This window comes from Stigmatopora argus, chromosome 13, assembly GCF_051989625.1.
Source record: "Stigmatopora argus isolate UIUO_Sarg chromosome 13, RoL_Sarg_1.0, whole genome shotgun sequence".
Classification (NCBI taxonomy): Eukaryota; Metazoa; Chordata; class Actinopteri; order Syngnathiformes; family Syngnathidae; genus Stigmatopora; species Stigmatopora argus.
In genome coordinates, this window is record NC_135399.1 from 15,000,175 (window position 1) to 15,022,403 (window position 22,229).

General features: G+C 40.6%; 2 protein-coding genes across 3 annotated transcripts in view; both read right to left on the reverse strand.

The window, feature by feature from the left end:
• Positions 1-620, reverse strand: part of cmss1 (cms1 ribosomal small subunit homolog) — a 29,763-nt gene extending 29,143 nt beyond the window's left edge. For both annotated transcript variants that reach the window (XM_077617511.1, XM_077617512.1), the window contains exon 1: positions 472-620. The gene's annotated coding sequence lies outside the window, so the exon portion shown is untranslated. The remainder of the gene's footprint in view (positions 1-471) is intronic.
• The window catches only part of tmem30c (transmembrane protein 30C), a 93,622-nt gene that overhangs the window by 33,078 nt on the left and 38,315 nt on the right, over positions 1-22,229 (reverse strand). The gene's annotated exons all lie outside the window — the stretch shown is intronic.

Below are 22,229 nucleotides of genomic sequence, written 5' to 3' on the forward strand. Positions count from 1 at the left end.
GGCTGGCTAACTGTTAGCTGTGTTGAGTGCTAGCGTCAATTTTGGCTGAGCACTTTGTGTGTAAATGGCATTGTTACATGTTTGTTGTGATCCCATTTGTTTGCTAAAGCCATTAGTAGTGCATCAGTGGTTGTGTCAATCATTGACAATTTCTTCTAAATAGTGACGGTAGGCAATAATAAATTACCTGGAGTATTTACTTAACCGTAGCATTTGTGGAAGTCAAACATTTTGAGCTGTATGTGCTTTGTGTGTGTGTGTGTGTCTGTGTGAAATGATCAGTATTAATTCAATGCAATATGTCATTAGATATAAATTCATTTTCCCATCCCGTTATCTTCGCAAAGGTTACAAACCTAGCATAACAACGAACAAGTGTGTAGCCCGACCAAACCTTTGTCTACTTTTGCAAATTAAGACCGCATGTACAGCAAGATGAAAATAAAAAAATAAATAAAATAAAACACTCACCGAGCTGGCAGCGCTGGATATTAAACTTCAAATTTATCCGGCATTTAAATTCTCCAGTTGAAGCTTTGAAGGCCAGTAAACACTTTTCGCTGGCAGGCCTGAAAATGTCATTTCTTTTTTTCCCATCTTCTGCCTGCTTGACTATTGTGTTTAAAATCTAGAGAGAAAAAAATTATTCATATTACAATCCGACATAAATCAAAGCATATTGCTGGAATATCAGCCAAACATGATTTGTCTCTCTTTAGAAGTCACGTACAAGCCTGTGAAATTGCCTCAAAGGGATTTATTAAGATGTTCGATGATGTGTCAGTGAGCATGGATTTCATCATTCTTTGGGATTACTTCAAGAAATAGCATCAGTCTTCTAAAACATGCGGTCAAATATTTTTTAGCCTTGACAATAGTGAGCAGGTGATGCTGCTGACTACAAACTAAGTATAAGTGTATATAGGGGTGTGTGTTTATGTGTATACTCCCAATAGGCGCCCTCTGTCCTACATATTGTGGCCACAATTTAAGACTCTGTGTACCCACATCCAGGCCTAGTGCAATAAACATATTTTTATTTATTTATTTATTTTTTAAAGAAGAATTCTGCAGACGAGTCCACTCCCAAATCTAACCGTCTCATTGTGTCCTTTCAGACACACTGCAGATGTCTGCAGAGCCACTTTGCAGGATGGAGGCCACATCCATTATATCCCGCCCGCTCTCGGCTGTCACGACGGCTGCATTTCTCTTTGTGCAAGACGACGACCGTGAGGGCGCCCGGCAGAACAGCCGTCACCTTAATGTTTCCCTGCCTGATCATGAGAGACACTTGTAAAGATCCACTAACTTGCCCACAAGTAGGCCAATCTCTGGTCCACAAGCAAGTTGAAAGTTGTGCAATGATCATAGCCGACCAGTCAGCAAAGTAACTTCAAACTGAACCGTTCCGATTTGTGTTTTAAGACAACAAATGTTTGGCCTAAAAGTATCTCTAGTTCGTAAGTGGAGGTGTACTTTGTATGTAAATTCTCTCATTCATGCCACGGTCCTCACGCAAATAACGGATATTTCGCACCTTGAGCCACTGACTTATTTGCATATAAAAGAATTCATAACCTGAAAATGTCATACCTAGAAGCATTTGTAAGTAGAGGTATGACTGTATATATATTTTTAAAAACTAAAAAAGGTTTAGCCACCCTAGACTCTGTAACTGTTTATCTTCTATTTTATATATTTAACCAAATTGCTGACCTGTACAAAAACAAGTTATTATACAATTGAATGACTGTTTTTAACTGCGATTGTGTTCACAGAACAGAAAAAAATGAATCCTAAAACAGCACTTTCTTTCAGGTCATGGTGAATTTTACATTTAAATTGCAATTGAATGGTCACTTCAACACTGTCTGTCTCTCCTGTTCATGTGAGGATTGCCTGGAAAAGACCTAAGAGACTCCAATAAACTAAACTAACACTAAGTGAGAGAGCGTTCAACAAAAGTGGACATCCTTGATTAACTGTGCATGCGTTGATGGTCTTCTTGGCTACGCTGTTTATCTTGACACGTTCATATGTACAAAAAAAGATATTGTACATGAGATGGAGATGGAGGAAGAATGAGGGCAATTTGGATCCTCATTAAATTTTCAAAAGTCCTGATGGTCCTCACAAAATTGAACCAACTGTTCCAAAGCAACCTTCATTTTATGCTACAGTAACTGCAAATTAGTTTCGCAAAACTGTTTTAATCATATACACTGCAGAGTTAATTTGCTGTGTGTTAATTTTTCCACAGCCCCGTCTTCGTTGACCATTTCTCACGGAGCGCCACGGCTTGATTGATCGGCACTCTTCCGATCTTTTCTGGCCAAATTCCAATGCAGGATTTTGCCACCCATGGCCAGGTCACACTCGCAATAATCACACTGACTGCCGCTGAGTGGGAATTGATCCTACGCTCCCCCACCGAAGACAGGCGAATGAAACACTACACCATCAGTGACCCTGGCGTAGAATACAGTCATTTTGGTGGGCATAATAGTGAATTCAACTTGATTATACAGGCAGTCAGTCCTCAGATTACAATGTCCTCGACCCGTGACCTTTCGATTGAACAATCCATGTGCCTTGTCCTCCATTAAATTATTCTAAAAGTATTTGGGATAATGGACCCTACAGTATGAAGCAGAATATTTACACTGAACATAAATCTGGCCAATCACAATAATATTGGATACTGTATTGAATAACAATTTCCGTCACAAAAACAACTTTTTTCACATATGACTTCATGGCAATCAAGTGACTTGTAAAATAAATCCTACAAGTCCGGTGACATTTTATCCCGTTGAGCTTAAAAATAGCGGCGTTGATGACGTGCCAGGCGTGAAGCCACAGAACGAAGCACACGGCTGGCTGAACTACAGTGAAAAGTCCTTTTATTTATTTCATCCTTGAGTCCGCGCGAGAGGCCATTTGTCAGCGCGCTTTCTCCCGTGTGGGAGAGCGAAGGCCGCTTGCCGCCATCCTCTGCCAATATTCTCCCTTAATGAACACCGCTATTTCAAATTGTCATGATAATCAACTTTTATTTGGCAAAGGAGCACCGGCCTCCGTTGCCCCACTTGAACAATCGCGAAAATACACCGTCATCTCCACTTAAATCACAGGTTAACTTCCTTATTGTGTTTGACAGTTATCTTGAGCTGTCACCTCCCGCCGCCGTCTCTTTATCCATTTCTGAAAGAAACTCATTGAAGAGTTGATTGCAGGGTGCCAAAGGTGGGGGGCAGTGGATCGCACGCTACCTGCATGGAAATTGCCTTTAATCATCTCCAGCCATTGTACCAGCGAAATTAATAATTGGCTCACGCCGGCAATCAGGAAGGGTCATCTGCGAGAGTCTTTGAGTAAATGTTGTTGCCTTTTTGTCAGAAAAAGGGCCAGAAATATGGTGGCTAAGGGGTTTTGTTGGGTTTTTTTTATATTCTGTTTTAATTCCACATAGACTCTTTGGCATGTTAAGATTCGGATCTGTTTCTGTTACGTTCGGCAAAATGCTAATCCAAGTAATACAAAAATAAATGATAGGAAAATGTTTTACTGTAGTCTGCATCCCAACACACACAAGCAGCACATTTAAAACATATACTGTTACTCTCATCTCCTCTGTGTTTGCAGGCAGAGCACGATGGACGAGTGGTCAGCACATTTGCCTCGCAATCAAGCGATCTGGGCTTGGAAAATTAACGGGGCCCTCGCGAGTAAGCTTTCCTCTTATATTCCTTCCTGTATTTTAAAACCATGCATAGTGGGATTATTAAAGGCTCTGAATTCACCAATGATTTAGGATTTTTGTTGCGGTAGAGGGGCGGCGTCTAAATATCGTTTTCATTACAGCACACCTTTTTGATGCAGGAATCTATATAAGTGTGGCGAATATTTGCACGCTCTATTGTGAAAAATATTAGCAAAATAGAGAAGTGGCCAACAGGTCAGTTTATTGTAGGCAAGCCAAAGTTAGTCATTTGATTGCCATGACAACACAAAAGTAGAGTTTTGTTGGGGAAAAAAAACAATTGTACCATCTACATGACTGGAAAATATCCCTCTGTCAATCCATCCAACTTCAACAACACTTTTCCCTGTCTGAGTCACGGGGTGCTTGAGCAAATCCCAGTTGACTTACGACGAACGGCAGACAACGTAAACTGGTCACCAGTCAGGCAGACACAGACGAGATTGACCACAAATTGTATTGATGTTTCTCAAAATGGTTTAAAACAGCAGTATTAATGTGGTCAGCTGATCAAGAAATAAGCAAATACAGCTCTCATTGGAACAGCTAAAGTAAGTGATAAAGAACAAGCTTTCTGTTGTCCCAATTTTTGGAAGATTCTGCCTTAAACTTAACTAACACACCACACAACTGAAAGGGGTGAAAACAATACCTCTCACCCATTGCAACAAAATATTTCAGATGTCAGCACTGGAGCTTAAACAAGATATTGCACTTACGCCACAAATGTTCCCGGAGGCGAGATGAACCGCTAAAGCCTAGAAGGATGCAAAGAGGGTTGAGCGGCAAAGAGGAGTGAGTGTCTCTGTTTGCCTTTGAAGAAATCAAAGACTGGCATTAGCTATCACACAACTTTGGGGTCTCTAAAATGCGAGAGAGATGTCTGTGGACATTAAAGAGACAAGATTTCACAAGTGTGTCCATGTCGCCAAGTGAGGTTTGACATTGAGGGAATGACCATCTCACTGGTAGACAGATGCTACTTGATAAGACTTGGTGATGGATCGAGTACTATCAAGTAGCCTAAACCTTCATGCGATAGCTCGAGCTGGAAGTGGTTTTCTAAGGGCGTATTCACATTTGCCACGTTTGGTTCAGAATAAATGCAAAAAGTTGTTGGTGTGCAACTTTATGGCTGGCGTGAATACAAAAATCATTGACGGACACTGAAGAAAGACCTGGTGGTTCATATGGGTCACATAAATGACGCTGATATAAATGTCTGCAAAACTATGAAAGTTTTCCTCGGTGGTGATGTTCCTTATCACTACACAAGCCTCATAATTGTTTCAAACTCAGCTGCCAAGTCGAGCAAGCAAACATTGAGGCAGGCGTACATTTATAGACTAACAAAGTAAGACAAGAAGTGGAGATGAAGGACAGATGATGAGTATCGCAGTGGCTTCCTTGATGACTCAGGATGATGGAGTTGTCATCGCCTTCCTTTTGAATCACAAGTTACATGCCAGCGTGCCAGTTGGCCACGAACCCTCGTCCCCGCCTGCAACACTACTCGTCAACGTCAGGCATCTGTCTACATGTTTGCGACACGAACACCTTCACTGGGAAATAGACGACACAAGCTGCACTGGCACACATCTATTAATAAACCCAACTGCTCCGGCACACGGTAATTGAGTTCTGCTTGTTCCAAATATTCATAGTTGTGGAGACAAGCAGTCACGTTGGTACAACTGAAGACATACCTCGTATAAGACTATCCAAGGACTGCATGAAAAGTGACTAAAAAGCTATAACGACATAACACGGAAAGACACCAACACTGGTGCTTTACGTAGGGAGTGTCATGTAGTTCCTCCAAATGATTGCCTAAACGGTAGTTAAAAATCCATCAGTCAAGTCACACCACCGCAAATCGGTGGCGCTCTGTATCGTGATTGGCATCTAAAACCAGCCAGTAATTGCGGCTACCGTTCCTAGAAATCTAGACACTGATTGGCAATATGACCGTCACATGTAGGCAATGATTTTTACAAGCTATCTATACAGTGACATTACAACCAATCAATAAGTATTCTGAATGATTTAAATATACCGATGGCTCGGCAAGTATGGGCAGTTAGATGAAGGTTGGTTTAAAAAATCCAATCGGTACTTTTTGAAGACGAGGAAAGTGCTATCTTGAACTATGAAATAAGCATTTTCTTCTGGATAACATATTATCAGAGTTGCTGTTAGCAATATGAGTCAAATAATAATAATAAAAAAAATTCAAAAATCAATGCATGTAGCTGGAACACAACAATAGGCAAAGAATAAGCATTTTCTTCTGGATAACATATTATCAGAGTTGCTGTTAGCAATATGAGTCAAAAAATAATAATAAAATAAATCAACAATCCATGCATGTAGCTGGAACACAACAATAGGCAAAAAAGCCTTGTGCAAGGTCAACTATAAAGCAAGCAAGCATTATAATTTCTGTGGTATGAAGATGTTTTAAAATGGGTGGATGATTTTCAGCGAGAGTGTTGTGATGAGTACAAACATACTGGATTTGAATGTGTGTTTTTACTGTTAGTCTACTCAAGATAAAAAATAAAACGTACTTTTTGGGAATGCAACAAAGCCAAGTCTTATAGTCTTAAATGTACATGCTAGTTTTAATGCTGCGATGTTCTAGTGTGCTCGGGGGCCTTGATGATCAAGAGAGTTGCAAATCTTAGTCATTCAAAAGGTTTGATCAAAAAGTCAAACATCAAAAAGGTTGGTCGCCACCATTTAAAATTTGGAGTTAACGGGAAACCACAAAGTGGTTTCATCCCAAAATCGACTGCTTTCAGGACTTGAGAAGAAAAGCAACGATAATCACGTGTTTTGATTTCCCGTCACAGCCGCTTGACTCGTGTAGTATGAGTTGGAATCCTAAAACTTAGCTACTACGTGCATCTCACACCTAATTATTTGTTTTTCCTCTGGGCAACAACATCATCAATATGTTCTTGGATCAATGAATAAGTTAAGGAATGTGTTTGTACTCACATGCTTTTCTTTTGAAATTCCACTTGATGTCGAGATGCTTCACTGCTATTAAGCATTCGTATACTCGATATGGAGACAGCTCGTCGGCAACGCTAAGAGCGGACCATTAGCAAACGGCGCTGAGCGCAATGGCGTGCTCTTCGACAAATTAGTGCCCCGAAGACAACTGCTGTGTTATTATGAAGCGTCCACCGCATGTTAATTCATCTTAATAGGTATGGCAATCAAATCAAATCCTGTTTCTCTTCAAGTCGTGGCCATCTTTCAACGCAGAACAAATGATTGTGCCATTTGAGGAATTTTGACAATTTTCATTGCGATTAACGGCTATATATATATCTTAACGGTGACAAAAGCGATCATTCCCGTGGATATGAGGGGGCAGTCAAGATTTCCAAATAATACGAGGACAATACATTGGCCTGTGTGGGATCATGCAAACGTGCCAAATCTATTATGTTCTGTGCGCGGCGCCAGCCGTGGCCCGGTAATTAGAAGGTATGCGCTGAGGGCTCGGCTCTGTGGCTTTAGATCACTATAATTGCCCCTGATCTCCTTTTAAGACATCACCACTCACCCCCTCTCCCACGTAATTACCCGCACATCTGCCTTTGACATCACTGCAACCCGCTGTAGTTCAAGTTGACACCGCATTAACAGCCATATCTTTCTTGGAGGGAATTTTACCACAACAATGCACATAGTATCTGATACTCAACTGCAGACGGTGGGGTGTTTATTTATTTTTGGTTTGTAATACAATGTAAAGGGTCTTCATAATTTTGTGCCTGTGTAGGTTTTCACCAGGTACTCTGGTATCCTCCCAGATCGCATGGCAGGCTGATTGATCAGTCTAAATCAGGGTTGTCAAACTCAAATTAATCGATTAATAAATTGACAGCTTTCTCGATCGTGCTAATCGATAGATCATTTTTGGACATTCTAATTAGTACAAAATTTTGCAATTATTGATTTAAAATGCGGCAACACAGGAAATAATCTACAATCTTCATTTGAACTTCATCATAAAACAGAAATTGGCACTCATCATTTACTTTCTCGGGCCACACAAAATGATGCGGTGGGCCAGATTTGGCTCACGGGCCGCCACTTTGACACCTGTGGTCTAAATTGTCCCTAAGAGTGTGACCGTGAATGTTTGTCTAATTCAGGTTGTCTCTAACCTACTTCTCATAGACGGCTGGGATAGGCTCCAGCATCCCCGCGACCCTTGTGAGGATAAGCGTAACGAAAAAAGAACTGAATAAATAAATTAGGGACCCCTTATTGGTAAGGAATACCTAGCTAGATAATCCTCACCCCTTATTTCTTTTTTTAAATTATATTTTAAGTTATATTTTTTTGTTCGAATTAAAAAAAATTGACAAACTGTGAAATCTGAAATTCGGGTGATGTTACAGAACTTAAGGACTCGCAGTGTTGACAAAGTTCAAATATTTTTGAAGCCACTAGAGAAAGCAAAGTGTACTGAATATCTTTTAGATGGATATAAGTTTTGTGAAATAACGTTTGGGCGCGATTTTCCGACAGGCACGCGCCATTTTCATAACCTTTGCTTAATCAGCTGACTGCCTTCTCCCATTCACGCGTTCCTTTTCGACTTCACCTCGCTCGCTGGCGCTCAATACGCCTCTGTACAGGCCAGGAATCTCATTCATCAATGCCACTCCACACTGGAAATTACTGACCTTACAGCGGTGTGTGTGCACAAGAGTATTATCTCTCCTGCCTTTATTGGAGACTTTGCTATGTAAGGCAGCCATTTTCACAGTTGATGAGGGCTTTTGTTTTGGCTAATTTCGCTCAGCAAGTCATTGTGTTGACCTCCAAAAACTTTAGGGCTATTGTGCTGGCATTCGCTTCGTGACCTTTTGTGACTGCTGGTGCCGCTAATTAATTACACTTAAAAGAACAAAAAAAAAGTGCGTACAGTTGGAAGCACAACAGGAGAAAAATGTAATCTGAAGATGGTGATTGCAGCAGTTTGTTCCATTAAAGGGCACTCATTAAATAATGGCTTTTAGAAACTTAAGCATGAGTTTTTTTTGGTGTGCCACGCTATTTTTTTTTGTCAGAGCACCTCAGGGAGGTGTAATGAAGGAAAACTGCTGTGAAATGCACAGTGCTAAATTCATCTTTTATGTAAGTAGAACACAATGTGTGGAAATGAATGCTTGTAGTGTTTTTCAATCAGTGTTTTCTGTCTTTTAGAGTGAAAAACCTGCAACTTGTCGGCCAAAGAAATACAGTTCCAAAAAATATAAGATGAGTACACACGACAAATGGGAACATCTTCCGTATACAAGAAATCGTTGTCATTTTAGTCATCTCAACTGTGAGTTGCTCTTTCGTAAGGATTAAAATTCTAAAGTGTACCGACACAAATAAAGGCAAATGGTAGTAGTAAGTGCAAAATGCATTAGTGATTCCTAGACTTCCAAAAATTTAATCTCACATTTCTCACACGCAATGCTTCTCTTCCTGAATATGGATTTTGGATGTCACTTATGGCAAAGAGTGTTAAAGTCAACACTCAAAGGACTTTCTTTTTTAAATTTTAAATCCCCCCGTGTTTCCCTGCTGGAGTTTCACCTCGTTTGTATTCCCAAAACAGAGTCCCCCTCTCGTGCCTTGGCTTTGCCCTCGCTGTAAGGGTGGTATGATTGACTCAGCAGGGGACGACTGGGGGTCAGAGCCTGCGTTTAACCCTACGCCTTCCCAATGGACCCTCGACCACCTTCAAGACGGCCTTTGACGAACAGGTGCTTCACAGCTGAAATCAAGATTCGTCCCCGTTCCTTTAAACTGTGTTAAAATACCAACGTAGAAAATGATAATACTGTGTTAGCTTTTTATTGTAGATTTGAAATGAAGTATTTTTTAAAACTTGATTCCCAGACTGTACGAAAAACACACAAAAACATCCCTGCGTGGTGTTAAATTTTTAAATTACATTTTTTATTTTTTATTTTCAAAAATGTCTCCATTCACTCATTCACCCAATGATGTCAGAGTGGTTGAATTCTGGATGGCACCTGCTCTTGTCATGCACCATTTAAAGAGGTAAATTCATGAGTTTAAGGCTTAATAAATCACATTTCGTGAGCTAAATTAGTATATTTGTTTAAACTCCCGAATGAATTGGAAAGCAATTTTGCACATTTGGCAGACGCAACTCCCCGTGATCCCCGTTTGACCCCCAAAGTACTTTGTAGATTATTTTCTCATGATTTAAATGGGAATTGTTTTTCTCAGAATTGGAACAAATCGGATGTCGAGCCTAGTTGAGAACAGCGTTGTGTAAAAAGGCCCTGAGAGAATTAGAGTAGTCTAAAGGGAGGAGCTCTACGGAAGATCTGGGTCATGGATAGCTAAGAGGTCTTGTACACTACATTAGTGTGTGTGCGTGCCTGCCTTCGTGTGTGTGTCGTGCCTTAAGGGAAAGCATTATTTTTCATTTTGTTTATCAAGAAAAAAAATATGTTTTAATGTATTCATCCTGCTTGTTCGAAATGAGGACATCCTTTGAACTTTATATTCAACCTGTGGAAACCAAGTGGTTAAAACAGGCATTCCAAACACCTCATTGATTTATTCATTCAATCATAGATTTTCAACACTCCTTATTTGTATTCTTAATAAATAAAAATTGGTGGGTTTTTTGTTAACGAAAGTTATTTTAATGATTAAAAATAGATTATAAACTCGATTTTCAAACTAAGACCAATGGTTAACTACATTGTGAATACCGAATTATTCTCGATATAAAATTGCAAGGGACATCGATGGCCTTTGAGCTAAAAACTGGTACCGGTGAAAAAACTGATCTTTTGACGGTAAATTCATTTTCCGGTTAAGCCAGATTTTCGCGACCCAAAAAAGTATCGGACAATGCGAACAAACACACTGGAGCAAAAATAATTTTCCATCTGAGCTTTTGAAAATGTTTGACCTTTTCAGAGAATCCTTAAAGAAAACAATCGTACCTCTTGACAGAATGTGACACTTCCCGAGCGCTACATAACATGAACAAATTTAGAACACATGGTAAAAAGTGAAAATGACAGAAAATACTATTACCTAATAATCCACTATTCTACTCTTTTCCAGGCAGGCCCTTTCCACACAATGGTTATTGTTTCACATCAACATCTGCGAGCAGTTGCGCAGTCCAACTTAATGATTTAATTGGTTCTTGCGCACAGAGGTCGAGCCAAATTGCTTTAGTATCCCGGAGGCTTTCACTCTTAATGAGATATTCGTTGCTCTCAAGGATCACCAGGGTCCTGACCCACGTGTGCTGTCACTAGGATATTATCATCGGAAAACACACACACACAAACACACAAATGTCTGCCAAGAAGCTATACGAGGCTAACGATCATTACGGTTGTCATTTACGTATTGAGGGTTGCTTGGTGCCACCAATGGAGATCCTACCACACTTTGAGAATCTCAAGTATGTATTCAGTCTCGCATCAAATCGTTTATTCATCAAGTGTATTTCTGACATTGTCTCTACCATCGGAGAATCGCCGCTCTCAAGGTTATTGATTCAAGCCTGCACTTAAAGATGTCCTTGACATTAGTTGTTGCTAAGCATTTTTAATGTTCTCCTCTACTCAACCAAAAATGGCGACAAAAGATGTAGTGCAGAGAAGGTGAGGTTTCAAACCGTCAGAAAGACCCTTTTGAAAGCGGCCGGATGGGCGCCAAAGATGGGAATCTGTTGCAGCCGTCAGGATTTCGTTTTGGCGGTCTCTTCACGGTGACAAGCAAAGAAAGAGAAGTTGTCGATGGCGCTCAGAGAGCCATTTCTTTTTCTTGCCTGCCAGCCATTTTTTAGTTGTTGTTCAAAGGGGCTTTTGTTTTTGCCAATAACAAGAGATATAAAAGATGGAGCTGATAACAGCATATAGAGGATGAAACCTACATCCCTCCCACAAGCGATGCAAAGATGCAGTTAGATACCTCTGCGGGGTGCCACGGGCCATCTATTTCCTCCTTGATGCAGTTGTAAAAAAATAAAATATAAATTGATCTGTTATGCGCCGTTTAAAACCCCAAAGGTTATGTAGAATTGAGCCAACAACCTCAACTATAATCAACAAAAGTAGCTCTTTGGCCTCACCAATTTGCCAATTTTCTCGTTGAACGCTTTACGAATACGGAGATTCTTCAGTTCTATTACTCGTCGAGGACATCCAAGGACATCATTTATTTTTTTTGCGGGTTTTGCTTGGTCCTTTTCACATGAAATTGCTGTCAATGAAGTCAATGAAATTGCTGACGATTTCTTCAATAATTGTCGCTTTGTGTCAGGGACATTGACTTTCCATTTCTGCAAAACAACAGATGCGACTATTGTCTGCTATTTTTTCCTTAAAAAAATATCTTTGTTGCGCGTCTGTGACAGAAAACGCCAACGGCGTCGAGCTCAGGTAGCCACTTTGACTGACAGCCTGATTTACCGTCGCTGTTCCTCTCCACCAGGCCGGGAAATTTAGATCTACATTCACTGTGCTAATGTCAATCAAGACGCTCTGTTTCCGCTGGCAGCGCCGCAGCACCCGTGCGTACGTCCTGAGAGTTCGAGTAAGCATATGCCGGCGAATTAAGTCTGCGCGCACCCGGAAGTCACAAAAAATGAGTGTACTGACCTGTGGAGACGCACCAAAAGTTTGTCACACTGTTGAACCACGCTTCTAATCTAATACTACTCATTGATGCTCAAGTCATGTAAGACCAATTGAGGTAGAACCGTGGAAAATGCAATTTCATTCAAATGTCGATGATATTTTAAAATGATTTCTTCCTACATTGATTTTCATGAAAGAATAAGCACACTTTTTGGGTAAAATGATTTGAGACCTTTTCCCCACTACCAATATTTCAGTTACATACGTTTTATTCACCTTATGATTGCCCAGAGTTATGATAGACACAACTAAGATTATTGACAAGTCAGAGCTTTTTTCAAGCAATGGCCAAAACCGAGTCTAAGAACTGCACCTACACGTTGAGCAAAATCAATATCACCCATTATTAGAAAACTTTTTTTAGGCTAAAACCAACATTAGAAACACCTACAGACTTCAACTGTGAGTGACGTAAGTCCATGTGACCACAAAACTGCATTTGGCAAAGAGTAATGTAACTTTTGTCGGAATCAAGCATATCTTCACCTGGCTCATCGCTTTTTATGACGTTATGGTCAATTTCCATGATAGTTTCTATTATTTCGGCTGAAGATAGAAGCCCCAGCTTTCTTCTTGGGGCCATCAAGTGAAAAAAGGAGGAAAGAAAAGGCAAAAATACTCCCGGTCGGCGTACAAAGACAGACAAGCACTATGCAGTCGCTAAGCAGGGACTATGGTGCCAGGGTGTCAATAGTGGACGAAGAATGTGAGTCGTAAAGGCCAAACATCGTAGATCGAGGACATCGTAACCCGACTGGGAAAAAGTCTGCCTTAATAAGGGATTAACGGCAAACCTGCTGCTTGTTGAAAGGAGAACAAATAACCTGATGCAAATGGGTTCCCCTCATCAAGATATTTCCTTACAATCAATCAATTGCCATTTCTCACTTTTCATTGCTCCTGTGATATTTTCATGGCGAGACCTGGTGGAGCGCAGATTGCGCGTCAGTCATCGTAACCCAAAATGGATGCTTGCTTCATTGGCTTGCCGTACAAGTCCCCCTCACAGCCATGCGCATTTGAATCTCACCCGCTGTTTGTATGTTACAGTCATATCATAGCAGCGTCGAGGTCGCTTGAGCGACTTGGTGGTGGCTCTGGCAGGCCACGTCACAGAGAAGCCGCATCCAGAACCGCTCGGCTCTGCAACTTGCAGCTCTGACCCAGATCCCATCTGAAGAAGGCTTTTTATCTTCTTTCTTTATCTTCTCTCTCTCTCTTTTTTTTAAATTTAATGCATGTTTTTTTTTTCTTCGCTTGAGAACAAAGGCTCAGCCAGCTCTCAGATATGTATGCCTCCGCTCCCTCATTTGCGCATTTCCATCTTTTTCTATTTCTGTGTTTTTTTTGTTTTATCAAGATGAAACCTGCCTCGTTGGGAGGGATGCTCTCTGGGGTGTGCGTGATGAAAAGGTGTCAGCCGAGCTTGCAAATGCAGAAAAAAGAAGAAAAAGATAGAAGCGGAAGCAGTTTTCTTATTAGCGACAAATGTTTGTTTGCTTTGCTTCCTCAGTCCGATTCTTAATCAAACCCTGCTCTTCCATTGGCTTAACCTTGTCCAAGGGCCTCACATGCATTAATTTTCCCAAGATTCCTCCAATTATCCAATTAGACAGGAAGTTTGATTAACATAAAATCAATTAATGCAATAGCGGAATTCTTTTAATTAAAACCGCAGTCCGGGTTCCCCTAATGCTTATTTATTCCGTAATTAATAAGAGGTAATTAGCATTGCCGATATCAGAGTTTAACACCGCCGTAATCCTACTGAGCAAGGTGGACACGTCAATGCTTATTTGCACAGACCTGTCCTAATTAGAATAATTTTACAAAATGAAAAAAGGGTTCACTTTTAGTATGTTCATAATATCCCGTGTTAGAATTTTTTTTGTTTGTTCCTGCCTTGTAATCATTTTATATGTAATGCTTGAATCCAAACTAAATGGAAAAAGTGCCTCTAAACAGGCAAAAAGTTATTTTATATATTTCAAAATGTTAAATTTTAGGTCCTAAATTACTCACAAAATGTTTTTTTAAATGTCATTTCTTTGTGTTTCAGGTCAAAGTTGGTCTGTATAATAAAGAGGAGAGATCTATAAAAGTGATCTAGAGTGCAAGAGAAAAGAAAAGTAGAATTTGAAAACCTAAATCAAGTTTATCTCAGTGCAAGGAAACAAACTAGGAAATACTACCACAAATACGCATTGCATCCTGTTATAAATATTTCAGTGAACTAGTGCGGTTTATTATTACGCATTTATTCAGCAACTTTTATCTGTTTCCATGTTAAGACTCTAAAATGGCAAATAAAAAGCAGAAATGAGAAAGAGAAAATGGCATAAGAAGGCAAGCTTAGAATGTGCCATGTTTTGTTTTTCCACTTCATTTCTTTGTTTTCTATTCACAACCCGGAAATGTTTTTCCTTCCGATATCTACGCCGTAGAAATTCGCATGACATCACCACCGTGGGAATGCCATTTCCTATTGTGAAATCCCTTCCGTTTTCTTTCCATCCGTCTTTGTCGCCACGGCTAAAGCGATTTTCTCAGTCTTGTCTTGCAGCTCAAGGTGATATGGCAGCTAATTAGCAGAATTATCAGTGACCCCGTTAACAAGCCCTTCATTCAGACTGGCGCTTCTCCTTTGAGAGCCCAACGTTGCTTCTTCCCATGGCGCCCTGAGGAAATGTCGGCGAGGAGGTATTAAGAGTGAATAAGCCGGGACACTTCGAGACACGACCAAGGAGGAGAATGTGATGACAGATAACAGATGGCTCAATCTGAGGGTACATTTTTGCCAAGGAAAAAGAGCAGTGAAAAGGCCAGAGTGATGATTTGAGTTTAAATGAAGCTGGACGGTCCGGCTCCTCCTCACGGCTCGCAGCATACAGATGGCAACGCTAATTGCACAGTGCAGCCGGCATTCCTCTGCCGCACAATGTCAAATCCAGCGGACGGAGCGTTTGACGTTTCCCGCCTCTGTTTAGTCGACGTTCAACACGGCTCATTATGGTCCAAAGAGACGCTAGGACTAAGACCAGTACTAATGTTCCTTCACATTTAGCTTCTATCTACAGTAAGTGTGGGCTTTAGTGCAGGTCGTTGAGCAAAAAAAGGGAAGTAGGTTAGAAGAGATACAAAGGATTATAGCGAAAATGCCTTGGGGATAATTTAAGGGTGCACAAATGAGCTACGTGGAGGTAATGTCTTGTCAGCAACGATGGCTGCTGATGAACATTTTCAGAGGGGCAAACTTGCAGGCTGTGCTATGCAGAGAAATGTCAGGTAAATTGCATATTCACTTTTGCAAAAGGAAAAACCAACAACAACACGAACACCATTAGCCACAACGTGATCGCAAAAGGATGACAAAGGAAGCGGCTAATACGTCGGAGGTAGAAGTGAAAAAAAGCCGGTTGCCACGACATTAAAGCAAAACAGACTAGGAGAAAGGAAATAACGACTACAGCGGCACACGTATCCCTAAAAATAGTGAGCTCAAATGTATTCACAACTTTGATACAACACGTTTTTTTTCTGGATTGCAGATGAGTTCCCTCCACATTTAACAGATTTCAGTACATTCTGAAAAAATGTGTAAACCAATATTTAGTTGTGGGTTACTGGGTGCAAAATATATTTGTTTTTTTTCTGTCAAATCTGATGCTTATCGAACTGTAACTGTTTGTGGAAAAATTTTCCTCGGGGCCATCCATATTTTTACGGTCTCTCGGGATGATTGTCCAACAGGGGTAGGGGGAGCGTGGGCAGGTTGAAAATATTTCACAGGCCCCTCTATGCTTTTGCAGGCCCCTCGAGACAATTGTCCAACAGGGACTGACATACATTTTAACACTTATACACTCTGTTATATCTCCCAAGATCACCATCCGTTATTTTGAAAACCTATCCTGCCATACCGTGCCCCATCACGTCAGAAACCTGGGCCCCCGAGAGGCCAGGGTTCATCTGCATGGCCAGACCACCCCCAAGTTCCACCCCTGAACACAACGTAAAACTAGTACAGATAAGCAAAGCAATACATTATCAATGTAATCTACAGCACGGATGCACCACTATTGACAAATAATTTTGGGGCGGGCAGATAGAGAACCATTTCACAGTATGGCCTCCAATGTATATCTAACGATTGCTACTCCTACGGATGATAACAAGATGGTGAGACTTGCATCTTGTGCTGTGATTAAAAAAAAATAAGAGGCTTGGGCGAGGACTGATACAAATTATTCATGTACCAGTAACCCATTTAGTTGCATAACTAAAATGATTATGCATGCACCATTGTGTCAAGAGGGAGATTGGGAATGTTTACGGGGAAAACTTCCACTTGTATTCCCCATCCACTTTTCTTGTGTGCGTCTCACAGCAGGTTTGATTTGACAAGTCATGTTTGTTTTCGCTGTCACAGCCATTATGACGATAAGAATCTTCAAGTGTTATTTAGGCTATACTATAAATTACCAGTGACAAAAACATAGACTACGGCCCTTGCATTATTCAGAATGTCCTTTTACTGTATTATGCATCCATAAGATTTCCAATAGTTTCATGTTCTTCTAATTCAAGAAGGTATAATTAGACCTTCAAGGTTCGTTAACTGGGGTTTGTTTGTGTCAAGTTGGTGTCATGTGTGCACAGAGAAAATATTACGTGCTGCATGTACAAAGCCTACCTCCAAAGATATGCAACTCTGTGAATCTTCAGCCTTGCAAAAGCACCGATTTCACATTACCCTTCCTTTTTATCTCTCTGCTTTGATCTAACACATGTTGGCTGTAGAGTTCGAGACTTCTCATCGATCTTAAAGTTGAGAGTGCAGAATACTCTGCGGTAAATGCTTTCATAACTCATATTTTGCCCATGCAACCAACCTCACCAATCATTTTAGTCCACGCAAAACATACCTGGAGGCTTTACCAAAGATAGCAAAAATAACAATAACAAATCTAAAAACAGTCGCCAATATACTGTAATACAATGAGCGTCATAATTTTAAAAATAAACTTAAATTAAATGGTTTTGTCAGAAAAATGGTCAATACGTTTTCCTATGAAATTGCTCCAACACGAACGCTGCCGATATAAGCATTGTTTTTGTTCCTTCCGACCAAGCGGTGAGCATAATCGAAACATTTTACTGAAGCTAACTTTAGAAGTGAAATAAGAAAGCTGTAGTTGATGTTGTTGGCACCGGCCAGTGTCGTGCACCTATTAAAAAGAATCCTGCTCTGAAGATGAGAAATTATTTCGAGTCAAGAGGTGTAAATGTAAGATACTATTTAACAATCATTTGGTCCCTTATGCATGTGCCTCAAACTCTACATGTCATTAAGAGTCAATGCGTACGTGATAAAGTCTTTGTTGGATTTATCAATGCCGTGGCACTTTCACCAGAAAGGAGAGGATGGTCAAGGATGGGTCATGATGGCACAGAAGGTGTGTTAAGTCAAGGGCGACTTTGCTGGAATGATAATGAGACTGACTTGAACGAACACCTCCTCATTGTTCAGGAAGTGTGAAAAATTGGCACTTGGCGCAAATATAGAGCAGCTCAGTGATGATGAAGGATTTTAGTAGGGTGTGCTGGGGACAGATGGGACGGCTTGGAGGGTGTGATCAGGACCTTGGCGAGAAGGCCCCGGCACAAGTGAGTCTGAGTCATCCATCACCATAATCAGCAGGACAATGGGAGGTTAGTCTACCATAGGTAATTGGAGCCACAACTTGACACATTCTTCACATGCCCAGGGGATCTTTTCTTTTTTTTCAACTTGTTTCAATTATATTCTTCTTTGACTTCATTCATATTAAAATGAGATATTCTTTTCATTCAAGGATCGCATGTTTTGTGGTGGTAAGAATAAGTTAAGTAACTATTGCAGAATGTTGTTGCTTTGATAAGGAGAATCGTTTGGGTACTACAAAAAATGCATCTGACTTTAATCTAAACGACAAGAAATAATACATAGACATTACTTTGCAGGGCCTAATACATGTTCATACTTGTATGGAAAATAACATTTACCAAAAAAAGTATTAATTGAACCCTTGGACTTTTACAGGGAGTACTCGGGTTACCTTTCTACGCTGGTCAGGAAACCCGTAAATTGGTTTTCAAAAGTCAAATTCATTAAAATAAAAAATAGACTGGACTTGGCATTATTGCCTTATTTATTCCTCATCTTGAGTACCTGTGAGAAGCAACAACAAGATGGTAAATTTTTAAAGCTGCATCACCACAATGTTTGGTTGTTTGTAGTACACTCTTTCTCGGCTGTCATCCTTAATATATGGTTCCATTTTTAAATTAGGCCAGGCTCTCCAGGTGGTTTCCAATAATACTGCAGCGTGTTTGCCGGTATTTTGTCATTATTGATCTGTTGTAACAGGGAACGTTGGCAGCTGAATCCACAAAGCAGTGTGTCATGGGTGTCTATACGAGGTAGTGGGAAGGAGAAGTCCGGCCGGCGGGTGAACCGAATGTTTCGCCACGAGGCAATGACGAAAAATTCGTGTCTGGGCTTTTTCCGACAAGTGCACAGAGGCAAGTGTGTGTGAAATGGCCGCTGAGTCAGACCACTCTTGCCGAATTTAAATTTTGCAGCCTATGACTCTTTAAGGAAGCTAAGAAGTTATCCCCCAGCCAGGGGAGCGCTGCTCCAGAGTATAGGAAAGTTCAACCGTGCCTACAAGATATCTTTGACTCACCACCCACGGTCTGTATTTCATTTAGATTAGTTTTTTTTTTTATGAAAGTGCTACCCTTTCCGTCTTTACAAGCACTGTCTTGATTTATATTGTTTTCTTGCACCTGACCTGCCTTCAAATAAAAAAGGCATATAGTGGGATTCCTAAATCTAATGCAATGGGATTTCCTGTAACCAATGTAGTACTTCCTCAAAGTTTGACTACAACACAAGTTTGAAGTGAAACATCTTTTGGACTTAGTATTTTTCCCCGATAAGTTACATTGAGAAGACTAGCCGTTTTTTTTTCGTACTTGTAATCTGCTAGAGACGTTTATGCTTGGAATGCTGTTCCGCTTGAAGCTTCGAGGCATTTGAACTTCAAGGTACAGTAGGCTATTAAGTTATTGGCTTCAAGTGGAAACACTAATCCAAATTCAGTGGAGGCTGGCGAAAACACCAGATTTTGGAAAAACCACCTGAATAAGATACCACCTTTCCTAAGTATCACTCGTCTGAAACACTGCACATAATTTGAGACCAGCAAACACTTTTGAACTGTGTCAAATATGTAAATTCACAAGCCTCCTTATCCTCCAAGCTCAATCCGCCTCTGTCCCACGTCTGACCCCGAAGCGCCAAAAGCACAATCGACAAGCCTTAAAAGAAAGAAGTGCAATCCCGTGAAGACATTGGCTTTCTATGGTATTGCAAAGTGAGAGACTAACAAGTTTTATCACACCGGAGCTGTAACAACTTCAGCTAAACTCATCATTGCTGATAAGGTAGCGGAAACAATTCTGTCCGTCTCTGGCATCCATCAACAGTAAAAAAATGTTTCATTGTGCCTTTAGTATTTACAAGGAGAGGGCATTCCTCGGTAAAACACTGAATCAGCCTTAAAACTGTCAAGGACATGTTACTGTAAAGCTTGGATGTTGGATTTATCACTTTTAATATGAAGCAGACTTTTTGAGTCTCACCAAAAATCTATTTTAAGTAGAACAACTCCCACAGAAAAATACATTTGAAAACGTTGTCAAACATTAAAAAGTCGCAAACAATCTAGTAAGCAAAAGACTATGTCTGTGTCTAATGTTTGCGTGTCGCCTTGTTAAACGGCAAAAAAACCTGATCTGTTTCACGATATTCTAATTCTATGAGACGATCCAATATCAATCATTTTTATGGGAATAATGTAAACAATTTCCATTAAAGGAATAACCGGACCTTCCTTAAGTGACCTGCATGTGGGCTTACGCGTAGGTGGAAAGTCAACTGTGAATCTCAACACACCCTCCAAAAGTCTTCCTCTGAGGGAGCCACTGGCAGAATAAAAATGTGGGTAGGCGAACAGGCCACAGATGGTGGTGCACACACACACAAGAGCAGGCAGCCACACACACTCACGCTGAATGCCCGAAGGACACACTTGCCAATGGCACCATGTGAATCCCTTTTAAACTCTGCCCACCACCCTTCAACTCCAAAAGGGATCCCGCACTGTATGAATAAAAATCACTTGGAATGTAGTGGCAATTGTCATTTTTCCTCATGATACACTCATACTTCACCTTATGAAACTAATTAGTTCCAGAAATGGTTTTGTAACATGATTTTCTTGTAAGTAGAGTCACATAGAAAAGCCCTGATTCGTTCCAAGGCACCCCGATATTACCCCTAACCCTTTAACATTGTAAAACATTTGGTTGTCTATTTTTCAGTTAATGGCGTGTTACATTTAGACTTCCGTTGACAAAGAAAAACAAGTAGTCCAACTGCATGGCATTTTTTTTTCTTTCTCTACCAAGATTGAAAACTCAAATGTCAGTTGAAACTAATAGAAATTGCAACAGGAATGCTTTCACGTTTCCACTCCAGAACAAGTAGCGCCACTTACATGGTTTCACCTTCTGCCCTTGGACTCCGCAAACTGTAATTTATCTCTTTGGCCCAACTACTGACTGTCGTGAGTGGCGCTACAAGTGCAATCTACCCGCCATCCTAAGTCAGAACATTCCATGAATGTTTCATCATGGCGGCCGGCGTTCTTCTCCAGCTTGGCGTTCGACGATCCTTTCAAACGATTGTTTCTGAAGAGTAGTTGGCTTTGGCAGCGAAAGCGCATTGGTTATCAATATTTAACGCGCTATAGGGTCGCTGTACGTTAATATTCAGCTGCGTATCTCTAGCACGGTCTCTTTCGCTGATCTCAGCCCCGTTTCTTCGACAATGAGGAAGACTCGCACCTGTTTGTTCCGCAATATCTTCTGCGGTTTTGAAACATTATATTGTGAAAGCCCTGTAACTTTTCTCATCTCATTTTCTGAACCGCTTTATCCTCACTAGGGTCGCGGGAGCCTATCCCAGCTGAGTTCGGGCCAGAGGCAAGGGACAACCTGAACTGGTGGGCAGCCAATCGCAGGGCATAATGAGACAAACAACCAATCACTCATAGCTAAGGGCAATTTAGAGTGTCCAATCTGTCTCAGTTTTAGTTGATACTACAATTACGCAATAAAAAAAAACATATTAACTGAACTATCTATATTAATAATACTATTGGAGTGTATGGAAGCTCCTAAATAACAGTCAAATTAGTGGAAATAATCCCACCTGTCATTGCCCTTTTTTCTGGTTTACTTTGCAAGAAGCACCGCAACGATGAAAGGTCTTACCGTGTGTTGCCGTAATTACACATCAAGCTGTCCAGCACACTCTCACAAAAACAAGTGTTGAGTTGTTTTCTCAATCCACTCAGGGGAGATTAACAGGCTTTACACACTCTGCGGTGCTTAACATCAAACTCCTTATCATCAAACAATCAAATGTAACCGTAGAGAAATAGAGAGTGGAGTCAACTAACTTGAGCTGTGTAGTAATAGACATGAAGGTTTTGCAATAAGAATTCCAGACAAAAAACACATTGGGGCATTTGGGCTGTTTTTGAGTTGATGTCTATGGCTTTCAATCTTTTAATGGCACTGAATGGACTACCATTTAAACCATGTAAAATGCTGATTAGTCGAAAGTT